The sequence below is a fragment of the Kogia breviceps genome, chromosome 8, assembly GCF_026419965.1.
Source record: "Kogia breviceps isolate mKogBre1 chromosome 8, mKogBre1 haplotype 1, whole genome shotgun sequence".
In the NCBI taxonomy this organism is placed as follows: Eukaryota; Metazoa; Chordata; class Mammalia; order Artiodactyla; family Physeteridae; genus Kogia; species Kogia breviceps.
In genome coordinates this window covers 6,299,040-6,315,857 of record NC_081317.1, presented here as the reverse complement: position 1 = coordinate 6,315,857, position 16,818 = coordinate 6,299,040, and the positions used below count along the sequence as shown (strand labels likewise).

General features: G+C 49.7%; 1 long non-coding RNA gene across 2 annotated transcripts; it reads left to right on the top strand.

Moving 5' to 3' along the window:
* The first annotated feature begins 881 nt into the window (after positions 1-881).
* LOC136794703 (uncharacterized) lies at positions 882-15,781 on the top strand. 2 transcript variants are annotated; one of them, XR_010841827.1, is made up of 4 exons: positions 882-976; positions 1,565-1,706; positions 3,871-3,998; positions 15,300-15,781. It is a non-coding gene; the product is annotated as an uncharacterized lncRNA (long non-coding RNA). The 2 variants fall into 2 exon arrangements; XR_010841828.1 differs by lacking the exon at positions 15,300-15,781 and adding an exon at positions 4,418-4,493.
* The last annotated feature ends 1,037 nt before the right edge of the window (positions 15,782-16,818 follow it).

Genomic DNA, 16,818 nt, shown 5'->3' with positions numbered 1-16,818 from the left:
AAACCAGCTATTTTTAGTGATTTTTTTTCCTCTGTAATCAGAGAAAGATATATTAGACAACCAGAGCGACCAGAGCTCTTGCGGCGAGCGGGGTCTACTCTACGTTGCGGTGTGTGGGCTTCTCATTGCCGTGGCTTCTCTTGTTGCAGAGCACAGGCTCTAGGCACGCGGGCTTCAGTAGTTGTGGCACGCGGGCTCAGTAGTTGTGGCACACGGGCTTAGTTGCTCCGCGGCATGTGGGATCTTCCCGGACCAGGGCTCGAACCCTTGTCCCCTGCATTGACAGGAGGATTCTTAACCACTGTGCCACCAGGGAAGTCCCTGTGTTTATTTTTGATTGTTCGTGTTTTCTAATTTTCTCCATGCACATGTACTGTTTCTGCAATTTTAAAATAAATTAATATATCTAAATAATATATACTTAGATATATAATACATTATATATTATATATTTTAAAATATATATTTAAATATACACGCACATATTACGGATGCTTTTTATTTTATTTTAAAAAACCCTCTCCAGTCCAAAAACTGCTGGGTGGCGGCCCAAGGCTCCCCACCCGCCTCGGTTAGACCCTTCACTCGGTTGCTCGGGGCCTTTCAAAGCCTATGCGAGGCCTGAGGTGGGGGAGACGTGCCCACCAGAGAAATCAGAAGCCCCGCAGGGAGGGCGCCCCGAGCCGTGGGCCGCCCTGGCCGTGAGCTCGGCTCTCGCCCCAGAGCCGCCGTCTGGCCGGCTGTGCGTGTCCTTTTCTCTCCACTTTGGCGTCCCGCCTGCGCTTCCCTTGCGATCTCCCCGACTGGGACCCCGTGGCGCGGCCGGATGCCGCCCGTCGCATAGGTGTCGATGTGCGCGCGCACCCGGCGCTTCCGGCGTCCGGCGTCCGGCGTCCGGAGTGAGTTCCCCAACCCGGGGGCCTCCCGCTGCAGCCGGGCCGGCTCAGCGGGAGCTCGGAGCGCGATTTGGAGCGAGGTGGGCGCCAGGACAGGGCCCGGGATGGGACGGGAGGGAGGCGCGGGGTCCGCAAAGCCAGCCGGAGAGCAGGTGCTTCAGCGTCTAGGCGCTCAGAGTCGGTCAGACGTGGGTTCAAATTCCGACTCCTCCAGGCTCAAGTAGGTGGACGCGGGCGAGGCGTTCCAGGTCCCAAACCTCGCTTTTCTCCTCTACCGAACCGGCGTGCGGGCAGCTCAGCCCTGTGACGGTGACAATTACCTACCACCTCTCCTCTGGGAATGTGGGCAGTAGCCCGTGCCTGGCTGTTCTGAGGACCGGGTGATTGCTGTTGGCATATACTTCCCCCAGGAGCCTGGCCCGTTCAACTTCTCACATGGGTTAGCAATTTCCATTCATTTTGGTTCAACTCCAAGTCTGGCTTCCAATGACGACCAAATGCAAGGCTTAATCCTTCATGAGCTCTTGAATTAAAAACAACAAACGAACAAACAAAAAACCCTGAAGGACGTTATTGAGATAACTGGGGAAATTTGAATGTGGACCAGATGACCGATAACACCCTGTTGAAATTAAATTGAGTAAGATGATGGTATTGTGGTTTTACAGGCATTGTCCTTAACCTTAGGAGACACCTGATGAAGAGTTTAGGGCTGGAGTTTAACGATGGCTGCAAAGTGCTTTCAGATGGGTCAGTAAAAGAAGAGAAAGAGGAGGCCAATGGGAGAGCGTTCACACTTGCTGCATCCAGGTGAGCAAATGTGGGCATTATCGTAATATTCTTTCTACTTTTCTACTGAAAGTTTAAAACAGTTTTTTTTTTTTTTTCCAAACTGAAATGCTATCAACTTTCTAAGAAAGAGGGTCTTGCTTTCTTGTCGCATTAGAAGTGTTGGGAGCTTTCTCCCTCTTCTCTCTCTTCCTCCGTATCGCTCCAAGGGTCCCCGACTAAGGTGTGCTGTTGTGTGTCGAACAGATGTTTTGGGCCAGCCAGGGAGCCTCACCACTCTTCTTAATGCTGTTCCTAGGGAGAAGTGCTACTAGCACACTTTGAGAACCCCTGTCCCCATCCTTGCTGGGCTGGTACACCCCGGACATTAGTGCCGAATCATGTCAGTTTGGCCATTGCAGCCACATCCCCAAGCAAAGGCCCTTTGACAGAACAATAAATAACTCCACCTAATTTGGACTTCACCAAACCAACTTCGTTTAGTCTAGAGTCATGCTTCTCAATATATGGGACAACGGTCACACACAACCTTTAAAAGAATGGCATAGCCATAGCACATGACAAAAACTGGTTAGATCCCACATGCTGTGGAGCAACTAAGCCCGTGTGCCACAACTCCTGAGCCTGAGCTCTAGGCCCACGAGCCACAGCTACTGAGCCCACGTGCCACAACTACTGAAGCCCGTGAAACCTAAGAGCCTGTGCTCTGCAACAGGAGAAGCCATCGCAACAGAGTAGCCCCCGCTCAACGCAACTTAGAGAAAGCCCTAGAGAAAGCCCGTGAACAGCAACGAAGACCCAATGCAGCCAGAACAAAACGAAACAAAACAAAACAAAACTGGTTAGAACCAGCTAGATCCAAGATGGCAGAAGATTTGACTTCCAGTGGACCTTGAGCCTCATTATATACTCATTGTAATACGTTAGCATATGCTAAGTGACACACCCACCAGCACCATGACAGTTCCAAGGCCAACCATCAAAGATCAAAAGTGGGCAATGGCCCATCCTGGAAATCTCCACCCCCTTCCCCAAAATAATTGGAATAATTCTCCCACTCATTAGCCTATGAAATTACCCAGCCCATAAAAACTAACCACACCATATTTCAGAGCCTCTCGCCTTCTGCCTTCTGAGATGGCCCGCACTCTGTCTGTGGAGAGTGTTTCTCTCCTAATAAGTCTACTTCTTACCTATCACTTTGTCTCTCACTGAATTCTTTCTGTGGGGAGACATCAAGAACCTGAGCTTCATCAAGTCCTGAAACCAGGTGTGTGACCTCAATTCAAAGACTGTGGGTTCAAGTCCCAATCTGGGTTTAGGCACGTGGCTTCAAGCCCCTATCTGAGGTGCATGGTTTCACTTTGAGACTCTGAAAATGACAAAATTCCCCTAAAACACACACACACATTTTAGATGTCATGTCAAGGAGCTGACAGAAGCTGTGATGGCCACCAAGCTGTGATGTCCATCCACTGGCCCTAGAATTAAAATTTGAAAGGGCTAGACAGAAACAGGAAACAACCTAAATGTCCATCAATGGGCAAATGGAGAGACAAAATGTGACATATCCTTATAATGGAATACTATTCAGCAATAAAAATGAGGTAGCTACAGATACATGCTATGACATGGATGAACCTCAAAAACTATGCTCAGGAAAAGAACCCGGACACAAGAGACCACATATTGTATGGTCTGTTTTTTTTTTTTTTTTTTTTTTTTACCTCAACAAGATTTTATTTTATTTTATTTTATTTTTTTTAAACATCTTTATTTGAGTATAACTGTTTTACAATAGTGGGTTAGTTTCTCCTTTACAACAAAGTGAATCAGTTATACATATACATATGTTCCCATAACTCTTCCCTCTTTTGTCACCCTGTATGGTCTGTTTATATGAAATGTCCAGAAAAGGCAAAGCTACAGACAGAAAGAAGATTAGTGGTTTTCTGGGGCAAAGACAGGAACTAACATTCAATGTGCACTAGGGTTCATATTGGGATGATAAAATGTTTGAAAACTGGTTTATGGTGATGGTTGCTAACTTGGTGAATTTACTAAAAACCACTCAATTGCACACACGAAAAGTGTGAACAATCCGGTATGCAAATATGCCTCAGTAATGTTTTGTTTGTTTGTTTTTGTGGTACGCGGGCCTCTCCCGTTGCCTCCGGACGCGCAGGCGCAGCGGCCATGGCTCACGGGCCCAGCCACTCTGCGGCATGTGGGATCCTCCCGGACCGGGGCACGAACCCGCGTCCCCTGCGTCGGCAGGCGGACTCTCAACCACTGCGCCACCAGGGAAGCCCGGTAATGTTGTTTTTGAATGTCACTGGGCTGGAACATACTGACCAACGGTTTTGGGGTTTCAGACACACAGGGCCCCATCGTTCTTACTTGTGTGATCTTATCCCTGCTTTCATCTCCTTTGCCCTCTAGTCCTCACCGCATATTGTTTCTGCCCCAACTGGGCTGTACATCCTCAGGGAAGGGAGGGGCGGTGTGTGTCTTGCTCACGCTGCATCCCAGGGCCTGCTCTAGGAAGCTGCTCTCTAAATATTTGTCTAACGAGTGAAGGAAGGAAGGGATGGTGTCATCCTCTCCTTGGGAAAGTGGCCGGGTTCCTAGAAGCTCCTTTTTTCTTTGAATTTTTAGTTTTTTTTTTAAAAAAAGAATTCAGTTTTGTTTCTTCCTCTTCTTCTTCTTCTCCTTCTTCTTTTAATTTTTAGTTTTTGGCCACGCCATGCAACATGTGGGATCTTAGTTCCCTGACCAGGGATCGAACCCATGTCCCCTGCATTGGAAGCAAGGAGTCTTAACCACTGGACCTCCAGGGTAGCTGCTCCTTTTTTTTTTTTTTTTGCGGTATGCGGGCCTCTCACTGTTGTGGCCTCTCCCGCTGCGGAGCACAGGCTCTGGACGCGCAGGCCCAGCGGCCATGGCTCACGGGCTTAGTTGCTCCGCGGCATGTGGGATCTTCCCGGACCAGGGCACGAACCCGTGTCTCCTGCATCGGCAGGCGGATTCTCAACCACTGCGCCACCAGGGAAGCCCTAGCTGCTCCTTTTATATGGTCATCAAATATCTCACCACTATCCTTTCCCATGGCTGGGTACGTGGGAATATCTTTACCCCTCAGGAAAGCATTAAATTCTGTTCATCATGTTGCAGTTTGAAACCTTGTCCTTGTTCCCTGGAATTGCTTACTTTAGAGTGATTTGGGCATTAGGGTCTAATGCTTCTGCCATTTACCAAAGGCTTACTATGTGCTGGGGGCTTCACGTGTGTAATCGCATCTAACCCTTGCAACAGTCCTGTGGGCCAGGTGTTATTATGTCCCCTAGTTTGCAGATCAGAAAACAGGCCCAGAAAGGTTAAGGCAGTCACCCAAGGTTACACAGCTGGTCAGAAGCAGTCTCGGTATGTGAACTCAGGGCCTTCAAAGTCCAGGTACTTGAAACTAAACATACCTCTGGGTCGTTCAATGGAATGGTATCAGTCAGACGCGGGGGTGGGAACTGGAGTTTCTCTGAACCCCTTGTTGACATCTGTTTTAAGGCCCAAGAACTGCATCTTGGGTAATTTTAAGGACTAGAAAATAGATACTTTATCAACACCAGTGAATGGTTTGCTACTTCAAATAGGGGTCCTTTTGTTACTTGGATGCTGGTTTTTTTTTTTTTTTTTTTAACCTCTGCCTGTCTCTCATGTTCTCAAATAAATTCTCTGCCTCTGCTTCTCTCGCAAAATTTCTTCCTTGTTTCAAGTTGCTCGGGTCAGCCCGTTTCTCCATTTCTAATCCTGCGTGCTTGCCCCATCTAGTGGTAAGACTTGGGAATTACACTATCCTCCCTCTGAGAAGCCGCAGGGTGAGGCGAGGTTTGGGGGAATGAATGCCTTGAGCCCCTCTGTCCAGGACAAAAATAGCAAGTCTTCAGGTTACGAGAGGCCAGGTTCTCCAGATGCGTTCTAGCTACCTCCCTGAAGGCCATCTTAACTCTTTTATTTAATTATAAACTATTTAATCAAAAGAAACAATACAACACCCCAGATTTAATAGATGTTACATTTTGCTGTATTCCCTTCAGCTCTTGACTAAAAGTAGAGCTCTAACCCCAACCCTTTGGCCTTCCTCCCCCAAAGTCACCTCCATGCCAAAACGGAAGTGTATCAATTCCTTGTTATGTTTTGTTTTTATTTTAGCTACACGTTATGTATCTGCATACAATGTGCATTTTTTTAAAAAAATTATTTATTTATGTTGGCTGCTCCAGATCTTAGTTGTGGCACGTGGGATCTTTGCTGCGGCATGCATGTGGGATCTAGTTCCCTGACCAGGGATCGAACCCAGGCCCCCTGCATTGGGAGCGAGGAGTCTTACCCACTGGACCACCAGGGAAGTCCCACAATGTGCATTTTATTTATTTATTTATTTATTTATTTGCCATACGCGGGCCTCTCACTGTTGTGGCCTCTCCCGTTGCAGAGCACAGGCTCCGGACGCGCAGGCTCAGCGGCCATGGCTCACGGGCCCAGCCACTCTGCGGCATGTGGGGTCTCCCCGGACCGGGGCACGAACCCGCGTCCCCTGCATCATCAGGCGGACTCTCAACCACTGCGCCACCACGGAAGCCCGTGTGCATTTTAAATATGCAAACAGAAGGAATTCCCTGGCAGGCCAGTGGTTAGGACTCTGTGCTTTCATTGCCAGGGCTCAGGTTCAGGGAACCAAGATCCTGCAAGCTGTGTGGCATGGCCACAAAACAAAACAAAACAAAACCCCCAAAATATGTAAACACATAAATAGTATACTGTACATCTCCTTTGGCTACTTTTCCTTTTTCACTCAACTCTGGTTCATGAGACTTATTAACATTGATATACATAGTTCTAGTGTATCCGTTTTAATCTTCTGTATAATATTCCATTCTTAGGACTAAACAATGGTTTCATTATCCATTCCTCTGGTGATGGAAAATTAGCTTTGATTCCACTTTTTAATACTACAAATAGCACCTCGACAAACATCCTTGAATGTGTCTCCTTGTGTACATGGGTCCCTCCAGGAGTGGGCTTTGCCATGAATGGGTTACAGGTGGGCAGACAGAAAGGGCCCAAGGCAGCCAGGGCCCTGGGCTCAGTCACCTTGTCCAGTAGCCCCTCCACTAACACCAGTGGACTGTACCCATACTTTCATTTTCTTCGTGCGTCATAATGTGATAAAGGCTTGAAGATGGAATTTCTGGGTCACAGGGCATGTACATGTTCAACTTTGCTAGGAATTGCCAGATTGGTCTTGTCTTCAATGTCACTTTAAGTGACATCAGGGGGCTCTTGTTCCCCCAAAAGATCCGGGTGACCGCCATTTCCTGGGTATGTAGCTTAGGACTGGAGCGCGTGCAACTACCTGTTTACGTCACAGATATTTACTGACATCTGCTGTGCCATGAGTAATAACGTCCCTGTCTCGGACCCAGGAAGCTCACGTCTTTGATAGCCTCTGTGAAACTGGCAGGCTGACTTGTGAGCTTTTGCAAGCAGGGCAAAACCTGAGACACTTCGCCATTCTTCACGAGACAATCCCCTTTCCACCATGCACAAAGCAGTATCACAAGCCTGAAGGGCTCAAAGAGAAGCGTCCCCTTGGTCTGTTTTGAAGGGTATGATGGTTAATTTTATCCACCAGCTTGACTGGGTCATGGGGTGCCCATATATTTGGTTAAATGTTATATCTGGGTGTGTCTGCGAGGGTGTTTCTGGATGAGATCAACATTTTTTTTTTTTTTATTTAGCCACACCGTGAAGCTTGAGGGGTCTTAGTCCCATGACCAGGGATCAAACTTGGGCCCCGGCAGTGAAAGCGCTGAGTCCTAACCACTGGACCGCCAGGGAATTCCCAAGATCAACATTTAAATTGGTAAACTGAGTAAAGCAGATGGCCCTTCCCAATATGGGTGGGTCTCATGCAATCCGTTGAAGGTTTGAATAGAATAAAAGGCTGAGTAGGAAAGAAATCTCTCTCTGCCTCACTGATTTCAAGGTGTGACATTGGACTTCTCCTGCCCTAGAACTCAGACTCAGACTGGAGCTATACCTTTAGTTCTTCTGACTTCAGATGTCTCAGCCTCCATATTCATGTGAGGCAATTCCTTATAATAAATCTCTCTCTCTCTCTCTCTATCTATCTATATATCCATACATATATTATACATCCTATTGGTCCATTTCTTCAGAGAATCCTGACTACTAGAAGGGGCTCACAGTTAAGAAAGGAACTTCGCAACACACCTGTTTTTTTTTTTTTTCTTAATAGCATTTATTACCACCTGGCGATCACAGCAGTGTTTTTTGTTTTTTGTGGTTTTTTTGGCTGTGTTGGGTCTTCGTTGTTGCGCGCGGGCTTTCTCTAGTTGCAGCGAGCGGGGGCTACTCTTTGTTGCTGCACGCGGGCTTCTCATTGCGGTGGCTTCTCTTGTTGCGGAGCACAGGTTCTAGGTTCGTGGGCTTCAGTAGTTGTGGCATGCGGGCTCAGTAGTTGTGGCACGTGGACTCAATAGTTGTGGTGCACGGGCTTAGTTGCTCCACGGCATGTGGGATCTTCCCAGACCAGGGATCGAACCCGTGTCCCCTGCATCGGCAGGCGGATTCTTAACCACCGTGCCACCGGGGAAGTCCCCACAGCAGAACAGTGGTTTTGTTCCTTTGCTTATTATCCATCCACCACAGCCCCATGACAGGAGGTCCCTGGTCTGTCTTGTTCACCCTTACACAGAGCCTGGCATATGGGTGATGCTCAAAGAATGCTGCTGGAGTGAATGAATGAACAAATTTAGGTATTGGAACCAGGGCTGAGCAGCGTTGTTGGGCAGAGAATGGCGTAGCAGGCATGGAGACTTTGTGTTTTTTTGTTTGTTTCTGTTATTTTTGTTGTTTTCTGTTTGTTTTGTTTTGGCTGCACCGCGTGGCATGTGGGGGTCTTAGTTCCCCGACCAGGGATCGAACCCGGGTCCCCTCCAGTGGGAGCGCGGAGTCTTAACCACTGGACCGCCAAGGGAGTCCCTGGAGACTTTGTACTGGAGGAGGGTGGGAGATAAGATTACCTGCTCTGCAGATTCTGAGCATTTATGATGTCCCTACAAGTAGTCATCGCAGAGTTGCCCACACTAGTGGAGGGAGGGGAGTCGTGGTGCTCAAAAGCCAACACAGGAGAGGTGGATGTATAGTAAGTTCCCTTTGTGGGAGCGGCCCTTTCCTCATCCCATAGTTACAGTGGGGGCAGCCATATTCATGCCAGGGGATGCTGCCCCCACTCCAGGCCACAGCTGATTGGCTCAAGGAGCACCTGATCCAGGCTGGGCCAATCAAATCCCTTCCCTGGGAGTTTGGAATTGGGGCTGAGAGCCAGCAGGGAGAAAAAAAAGAGTGAGTACTTGGTCTCTGTGGGTGTCTGGACCCAGACACATAAAGCCAGGGGCTGTGCAGAGAAGAGTGGAGCAGGTCCACACAGGGGAGGTGATGAGAGAGAAGGACGGAGAGAGGCAGGCACTCTGGACCTGACTCAAGTCCTTCCTCAAGTGCCCGCGGGCACTTGCACGTGGGCGCTGTGAGACACTCCCTCCCGTCCCCCCAGGCCTGATAACCCAGTTCCTTTTGCTGCTTAATCCAGTTCTGGTGTTTTCTTTTTTTTTAACATTTATTTTTTAAAGTTTCTTTTAAAATATTTATTTATTTGGCTGTGCCAGGTCTTGGTTGCAGCACACGGGATCTTCTTTGCTGCATGCACGATCTTTTAGTTGAGGTAGGCGGGAATTTTCTAGTTGAGGCATGTGGGATGTAGTTCCCTGACCAGGGATCGAACCCGGGTCCCCTGCATTGGAAGCATGGAGTCTTAGCCACTGGACCACCAGGGAAGTCCCTGATGTTTTCTTTAGCTTGAAACCCACAGTCCCTATGGATGCAAGGAGTTAACTGCCTTCTCCAACCTTGGGTGTATGATCCATCTGGGAGGAAGATTTCTTTCCCCTTTGTGTTTTGCCTATGAAGTGGGTTGGCAGCCCTGAGCCCACGCCCAGTGGGAGGTCAAAGAGGGTGGCTAGGTCCCAGGGGGAGAAGAAGCCAGCTTTGGGTTAAACACGTTCCTCAGAAAAGCCAGTTCAGTCATTCCTGAGCCCAGCTCCTGGCCATCCATTTGTGATTGACTTGGGGGCTGGAGGTGACATTTGTTTAGGGAACAACAGTGAAGAGACCTGAGTGGTGTGTAAAAGCGCATAGAACAGGAAACTTTTTCAACAACAGTAACAACACCTTGGGGTGTTTTCCAACAATATTGCATTTACAAAGAATTCTCCATGGGGCAGGGGGTCAGTCTCAGGTGATGTTGGTAGAACTTGGAGGGATTGTAAAAGTGAAATGGAAGAATATTACCCCGCCCCGCACAGCTCTGATTACATTGGATGGCATTGCTGAGACCCCTCCCCAAGCGCCACCCCAGGCCAGATGGGCGCCCTGTTGGGCGGCACCAAGTCTACCTCACTCATTGTAAACCCCCAGGTGGACAGACAGAGTGCCTGACACAGAGGAAGCCTTGGACTGCTGGGAGAAGGATGAGTGCATTTCCAACACAAGTAGAACAGACAAAGGTCATCCAGGAGTTCAAGGAGAGAACTTTCCAGAAGTCTTGCATCCCATACCAACTGCCCCCTTCCTACCTCCTAGGTTCCCAACGTGGCATGTCCGTCTCACTGCACTCACCTCCCACCCCGTGACCGCGTGTCTACCCATCTGTCTTCCCTGCGCCCTCTGCTAAGGCGCCCCTACACTCATCTCGTCCAGTGACCCTCAAGGCAACCTTATAAGGCAGGGACTATCGTTAGGGCCAGTCTGCAGATGAGGAACCAGGGCCTAGAGAGCGTGGGTAACCTGCCGGGGGTCGTGTGCGTGGTCACAGCAGAGGCAGAACTTGAACCCAGAAACAAACCCAGTTTGTTTCCTGCCTGTCGGAGGAGAGAGAGGCAGGTCAGTCGGGGAAGAGCTCAGGTGGGGCCTCCGAAGGGCCCGAGCACCCATCCTGACTCCACCGCTTCCTACTCATGTGACGAGTGCCTGGGGCACATTATTTAACCTCTCTGGATAGTCACCTGTAAAACGAAGATTGTCACTTCACAGGGTTGCCTGAGAATTAAATGACATAATGACTCTAATGCACCCAGAACCTGATGCTTAGCAAGCACTTAATAAATAAAACAATACAGGGGCTTCCCTGGTGGCGCAGCGGTTGAGAGTCTGTCTGCCGACGCGGGGGACGCGGGTTCGTGCCCCGGTCCGGGAAGATCCCACATGCCGCGGAGCGGCTGGGCCCGTGAGCCATGGCCGCTGAGCCTGCGTGTCCGGAGCCTGTGCTCCGCAACGGGAGGGGCCACGACAGTGAGAGGCCCGCGTACCGCAAAATAATAATAATAATAATGTTGTTTTAAAAACATATGATAGTCTATAAAAAGTGTCCGAATCTGCAGAGATAGAAAGCAAATCTGTGGTCGATTGACAGGGGAGGGGGCGTCAGGGGAGAGGTGAGAATTACAAGATGGCAAAAGAGGAATCTTCTGGGGGTGATGGCTGTGTTCGCTACGCTGATCGTGAGGATACTTTTGTGAGTGTATAAATATGTCAAAACTTAACAAATTGTACGCTTTTATTTTTAATTAATTAATTAATTGATGGCTGCGTTGGGTCTTCGTTGCTGCGTGCGGGCTTTTCTCTAGTGGCGGCGAGCGGGGGCTGCTCTTTGTTGCGGTGCGCGGGCTTCTCATTGCAGTGGCTTCTCTTGTTGCAGAGCACGGGCTCTAGGTGCGCGGGCTTTAGTAGTTGTGGCACGTGGGCTCAGTAATTGTGGCTCGTGGGCTCTAGAGCGCAGGCTCAGTAGTTGTGGCTCACGGGCTTAGTTGCTCCACGGCATGTGGGAGCTTCCTGGACCAGGGCTTGAACCCGTGTCCCCTGCATCGGCAGGCAGATTCTCAACCACTGCGCCACCAGGGAAGCCCTGTACACTTTAAATGTGTGCATTTTGTTGTATATCAAACTTACCTCCATAAAGCTGTTTGAAAGCATATGTAATATTGTAGCCATTAGTATTTCATAGAAATAAAGTGTGTATCCCTGTATGAACGATAACAAGAAGAACACCAAATACCATGTGCCCCAGCAGAGCCCCTCTGTATAAAATAGACACTGATAAGACTTAGATGAGAGCAGGTCTTCGGGCTGACAGTTGGCTTTTTATTTTTATTTATTTATTTATTTTTGGCTGCGTTGGGTCTTCGTTGCTGCGCGCGGGCTTTCTCTAGTTGCGGCGAGCGGGGGCTACTCTTTGTTGTGGTGCGCGGGCTTCTCATTGCAGTGGCTTCTCTCGTTGCGGAGCACAGGCTCTAGGCACACGGGCTTCAGTAGTTGTGGCACGTGGGCTCAGTAGTTGTGGCTCGTGGGCTCTAGAGCGCAGGCTCAGTAGTTGTGGCGCACGGGCTTAGTTGCTCCACGGTGTGGGATCTTCCCGGACCAGGGACTGAACCCATGTCCCCTGCATCGGCAGGCGGATTCTTAACCACTGCGCCACCAGGGAAGTCCGACAGTTGATTTTTTATATAATCTAGGGGGTTGAACTTCTGTTGTCATTTTTTTCTTGAGGTCACAGAGGTAGTGAGAGCAGGATTTGAACGCATGTCTCTGAGTCCTCAGACCAGCAGCTCACCAGTACCCTCTAGTGCTTCCCTTGGTGTGAGTAGGTCTCTGCAGCCTTGAGCAGTTTCCCATTCTAGCAGCATGGTCACACCTCTACTTACAGTCAACTCCGAAACTTCCCTGGAAACAGGTGTGGACCAGGGGGGGCGCTGTCTCTGGTCCTGAAAATCGCTGCCCACCTTGAACCAAAGGGCAGAGCCCTATCTGCAGCTCCCTTCCAAGACTTTCCTGGTTGCTCTTTCAAGTTATGACGGCCTTAAGGAGTCAAGTTGGTGGTTTGGAATGTTTTTTTATTAACAATTTAAACACTGTAGGTGATGTTCCAAGAGAGAAATGATAGAAAGAGTAAAGGGGAAGGGGATAATGTAGGGACGAGAGGATGGGTGGGAGGTAAGGTGACCAGCCTTCCAGGGACAGTGATGCAAGATGGCAGGTACCATGGACCTGGACAATTTTTGAAAACAAAATGTGGATATAAATACCCAGAAGCACTCCCTTTTGTAAGATTTATAACAAAAATTAATATGAATGGAGTGAATAGTTCTAATGGAGTGGTCGCCCAGTAGCCAAATCAGTGTTAGCAAGATGGCAGAATTCACGTAGCATCAAACTTGTCCGAAGAGAGCTTCAGCTCCTAATGTTGTCTAAAGAAAATATGAAACTCCCTCAGCTGCCTGAAGGACAGTATTACAGCAATTAATAAAAAAGATAAACCACAGGCTCTCCACCACCCGCCGCCCAATCCGATTTCTTCATTTTCCACAGCAGCAAATTTTCTAGGTACGTCTTGCAGACCTCAGAGTACTGGAAGTTCCCATTCAAAGGCAATTCCTCTTAAGATATGCTAAATGAACTACTGTTTATCTTAAGATACTCACTGATACTGGAAACATATAAGTTGTTTTACACTGTTTAAAACTTTCTTAAGGGCTTCCCTGGTGGCGCAGTGGTTGAGAATCCGCCTGCCGATGCAGGGGACATGGGTTCGTGTCCCGGTCCGAGAGGATCCCACGTGCCGCGGAGCGGCTGGGCCCGTGAGCCGTGGCCGCTGAGCCTGCGCGTCCGGAGCCTGCGCTCCGCAACGGGAGAGGCCACAACAGTGAGAGGCCCGCGTACCACCAAAAAATAAATAAATAAATAAAACTTTCTTAAAAGGGGGGGAATGGGGCACAATGCAGTGTCGGGATCATCGCGCAGTTGGGGGGCACTTGCGGAGGCCCATCTATCTCCATCCCCGGGGCTCAGGTACGTTTGGGTTGCGCAGAGAGCTCTCTGGGAGGGGTTTTGAGGCCCTCTGCTCCTGTGGTCACCTTCTCACCCTCCATAAATTCCAGTGGCCAATTTCAAGATAAGTGACCAAATGACAAATCAGGAAATAGTCACATTTTCAAGGAAACAAAATGTCATTTGAGTTTGTACAATAGCGCAAAGTGGGGGGGTTACCCAGGCGCAACACCCTTGCCCGTGGCTGCTTGATACAAGGTCAAGATACCCGACCCAGGTTGGGCCCATCAGCTTCTCTGTCCGAGGGCAGTGCCGGAGCAACAGGGCCCCAGAGCTCCTGCCGCTGAGGCCTCCACACCCCACCTCGGGGATCCTCTCTCCCAAGTCGGGGTCGCTCAGCGTTTTTTACATTTCCACGGGCCACCCTGGGTTCTTCTAAGAAGCCCTGGAGAAGCCCAAGCCAGTCAGTGTCCGTCTATTGTTTGGAAGCAAAGAACCTCATCTGGTAAAACAGCTGGTAACAGAGAGGGGGAGACAGGCCGCAGAAGCTCAGGGAAATGCTGGGATTTGGACTTGATTACTGGACCCACATGGAGGGACGCTGCGGGAGGCACCTCCTTCCCCGATCTCCATCTCCCAGGAGAGGGGGAGCCCCAGAGCCCGCAGTAACAAGACAGAGAAGCAAGTGTCACCCAGACTCCCCTCGGGACCGCATGCCCACCGAGGGGAAGAGCTCCAGGACCCCGAGAAGCTGAGGCCAAGACCCCCTCCGCCACCGGCACCAGGATAGGGCTGGGTCCTAAGGAAACTGGAAAGTCGAAAGCAGTTGCAAACGTCAACACCTTGCCTCAGAGACTCCCAGGCCATTCTGTGAAGAATTGTCTGGAAAAATCTCCGACAGCATCCAAAGGGCCAGGACCTCTGGAGAGTTAAGTTCAGACATGGATTCTATGGCTGCTAAACCACAGCGCGGTTTGATTCCATTTTTCCTGGTCTTTGCTAGAGAAAATGTGGGGCGAGGACAGTTGCGCAGAGGGTACTGGGGGCATCTGGAGGGCTCGGCAGCGCTGGAACTCCAGACGCTCAGAAGTGGCTCCACAGCCGTGCCGGCCCCAAAGAGCAAAGCTCTGCATGCCCCGCCCCCCGCAGCCTGGGCTCCTCCCCATCCTCCCTTCAGCCTCAGCACAGCCCTGCTGGATCTCAGCAGGAAAGAGCAGCCGCCTCCAGAAGGAACTGTGGGAACCCGCTGCTTTAGGTAATCGGGCAATCTCGGGAGATGTGAGAGCTATAGATTTTGAAGGTGATCTGACCAAGGAGGGCAGGCAGAACTGAGGACGGTGGGGACACGCTGGCGACTCTGCACTGGGGGGGCCAGCTCGGGAGACCTGGCGGCCGGGGGTCAGGCAGCTTTGTGGGCTGATTAATGCAAACCTGGACCAAACACAGGCCCTGTCACATGACATCAAAGGGCATAAGCAGGGTAGGAGCCCCAGACTGCAGAATGCGTACCCTGGGTTACCACAGACTTTCCAAGGAGTGCTAAGCGTGAATAATGAATGGAAAGGGAATCACTTTCTAGATCCTCAACTTCCACTGTGCTCTCTCCTGAAATTGATCGGCCCCCGTTTCTCAGCCTGCCCTTCTCTCACTGTACAGAAGGAAGAGCCAGCTTTCGGCCGCCCCATCTCTGATACCAGCCGGGAAGTTGAAGCTGCAGGTATCAACGAAGCCTCCTTCAACCAAGGACCCCGCCACTGACGTACTGATTACTTATCAACAAATTTAAAACATTCATATTCGTGCTATGTCGGCAATTGTGGCTTAATGATTATTACAAGGATGACTCAAGCAAGAAGAAAAATTTCAATATTCAGAGGGTTAGAATCAGAGGAACTTAATGTTTTTCTTTTTTTTAGATTTTTAGTTGCATTGGGTCTTTGTTGCTGCGCGCGGGCTCTCTCCAGTTGCGGCGAGTGGGGGCTACTCTTCGTTGCGGTGCGCGGGCTTCTCATTGCGGTGGCTTCTCTTGTTGCGGAGCACGGGCTCTAGGCGCGCGGGTTTCAGTAGCTGCAGCACGCAGTCTCAGTAGTTGTGGCGTGCGTGCCCTAGAGCGCACGGGCTTCAGTAGTTGCAGGGCGCGGGCTCTAGGGAGCCCGGGCTTCAGTAGTTGTGGCTCGCGGGCTTAGCTGCTCCGCGGCATGTGGGATCTTCCCGGAGCAGGGATCGAACCCGTGTCCCCTGCATTGGCAGGCAGATTCTTAACCACTGCGCCACCAGTGAAGTCCCGGAACTTAAAATTTTAAAAAAGCTTTTAGTTGTGGTAAAGTACACATAAAACTTGCCATCTTAACCATTTTTAAGGGTACAGTTCAGTAGTGTTAAGTATATTCACATCGTTGTACCTCCAATATCCAAAACTCTTTTCAACTTGCAAAATTGAAACTCGACACCCAGTAAACATGAACTCCCCATGGCCCCTCCCCCAGCCCCTGGCAACCAGCATTCTGCTGTCCGTCTCTGTGAATTCGGCCACTCTAGGGAGCTCATGTGAGTGGAATCATACAGTATTTGTCTTTGGGACCGGCTTACGTCACTTAGCATAATGTTCAGAGAAACCCTCATACACGTTAAAATTTCAGTGTGTATTTCTACTTTTGTTGCAGACACATATGATAGATAATCAGTGTAAGGGTGTTTTTGTTTTTGTTGGGGTGTTTTTTTGCGGTACGCGGGCCTCTCACTGTTGTGGCCTCTCCCGTTGCGGAGCACAGGCTCCGGACGCGCAGGCTCAGCGGCCATGGCTCACGGGCCCAGCTGCTCCGCGGCACGTGGGATCCTCCCGGACCGGGGCACGAACCCGTGTCCCCTGCATCGGCAGGCGGACTCTCAACCACTGCGCCACCAGGGAAGCCCAGTATAAGAGTGTTTTAACACTTAATATTTATTTTCATGGATATAGAATAATTTGCCCATTTCACATCCACTGCGTTCAACCATTTGAGCATTTCTGCCCATTAAGTGCAGTTTATACACTTTCACAAACCAATTTCAGTTTAGAGGAAGAAAAGTTTACGGGATTATGGTTTTTACAGTATCACCGAAGGTCAGATAGTAGCACATACAAAACTGCCTTTTTTAACAAAAGAAACCTTTTATTTGAGAATGGTTTTAGAGT